The following is a 2,285-nucleotide window of genomic DNA, read 5'->3' as shown; positions in this document are numbered from 1 at the left end:
CTGGTGTATATATACATACTGGTATATATATATATACCCGGTGTATATATAGGCTATATACTGTATATATATATATATATATATATATATATATATATATATATATACACACTGCCCTTTCCTCCCTTCATTCTTTCCTTCCTTCATTTCTCTTTCTTTCTTTTCTTCTTTCCTCTTCCTTCTGTCTGTGGGTGACTCTTCACTGAGTGACAAGACAAATGGTTTCCTGTACACCAGGAAACCATTTATTACGCTGGGTGATAACCATACTGTATAACCAAATCATGGCGCCTGGTGGTTAAGTGGGTAATTGAGGCGCTGCAGTCAGATTGAGCCTGTGCAGGTTTATATCCAAAGGATGGTTGGGGTTTATTGCTCACATAATGCCACTCAGGGATGAGTGAGGCTGGGCACTCTCATCTTAAATGTCAGGACCAACTTGCTTAGCCCCAGGCTCCTATGCTTCTCATGGGGCAACACAGGATTAGATGATGATGATGATGATTACATATATATATATATATATATATACTGTATATATATATATATATATATATAATTTCTGTATGTAGTTGAACTGTACCATATTAGAAATAAAAATTTCAGTTTTGCTTACCATCGAATTAATAGTTATGGGCTACTTTTATCTTTTGGAAGAGGTCTTATATAACTCCATGCACTATACTGTACATTATTTGTTCCTCTGCAGTGTTATTTTACTGTTCATTTATTCTCTTTAGTAACTGGCCATGGAGTGTGCTATAAAGTCAGCTTGTCATCCATACTCACGAGGAAAACTGTTACAAAACTAAGTCATATTCAAAACAAAGTTTTATGTTGCCTCTGCATTCTCCATATGATATATTTGTAAGTGGTCATTCTTTAACTCCTTCAGGATGATCTCATTTTATTTTATCCATGCTGTTTGCTGGAGGGGTTGGTTATAGCCTAAGCTCCCTTAACCCCATCACCTTTAAGGGGATCCTTTAAGCTAAATAAAACTAGCCTGACAGTAGTTAGACCAATGAGAAGATATCATTTAACTGAAGAGATTAAAAGTTCTTGGCAGTAAAATGAGACAGACATGCTACTTTAACCCCTTAATTCAGTGATGTACATTACTGGTACTTTTTTATGCTCACTGCTGCCAGGTAGGTGTTGGAGAGGGACACCTTCATGTGGTGGCGTAGTATAACCAGGTGGCTTTGCTGCTTAGTCATGCAAATATCCTTTATTTCCCTCTGTAGCCCCCAAAGGAGGATGGTGGACTGCAGCTGAGATGTAACTTCACCCTCCAGTCCAGGGGTTCACATTCAGATAAGCCAGAGGTTGCAACTACTGTACTTCTGCTTCTACTATTGTCAGATGATTTTATTTAGCTTAATGAGGGATTTCCAACTGGAGGGGTTTGATGTAGCCCATCTTAACCCTTCCGTCACTATAGATTGTTAGCAGCACGAATTGAATTGTCAGGTGGCAGAGAGATTAAAATGAAAATTGCATTGTCAGATTGGCAGGGTTAATGCTAAATGAACAGTGAAAGTGCAGTTAATACGAACTTAAAAAGAGAGAGAGAAAAAAATGAACAGTTGATCCTATACATTCTGTAAAGCAGGATGCACAGTTTTAGTTGCATAAATATGGCCGTAAAAACCTAATACATAAGTGCCATGTAAATGTGCACAGTAATATGGTTCCTTCCATATTTTACCACTTTAACCCAAAAATCAGTTACAGAGACACCAGAAATAAGAAAAATTCTCCCTTGACTCACTCAGTACATTGACATTTTATTCTTATACTGAAGAGGTTAACTTTTTCAGCCAGATTTCATTTTTATATGTTTTTGTCTTGCTGTTTTCAGATTTCTTTTTCCTCAAAAGATAGTTTTAAAACAGGAGGGCACCACAGCAGTGACTGGGATTCATTAACACTAATCTAACCCCTCCAGTTAAAAAATGCTCTCCTGACCCCAATAAAACTGTCCGGAGATGAATAAAATTAAAATGTTGTCCTCATAATCAAGGGGTTAAATTCCGTCACTGTAAAACACACAGTCACTGACCATCCTAGATTTATAAACATCAATATGCTTCACACAAACTTATTATTGAATACGTGATTACTACTAAGGGCAAGGCAGACTCCCCCCCCCCCTTTTTGTTTTACATCATTATTGAATCATGGTGAAAAATAAGTTTGACCTTTCTGCCTTCTTGTTGTGTCGTATGTGATGTGAAATATAGTCCAATGATTTCGTGTCCACACAGCTGTGTTAATATTAA

This window comes from Coenobita brevimanus, chromosome 72 (genome assembly GCF_032717465.1).
Source record: "Coenobita brevimanus isolate Jiangsu-jjx chromosome 72, ASM3271746v2, whole genome shotgun sequence".
NCBI classification, from domain to species: Eukaryota; Metazoa; Arthropoda; class Malacostraca; order Decapoda; family Coenobitidae; genus Coenobita; species Coenobita brevimanus.
The sequence above is the reverse complement of the archived record's forward strand: the minus strand, read 5'-3'. Positions refer to the sequence as shown.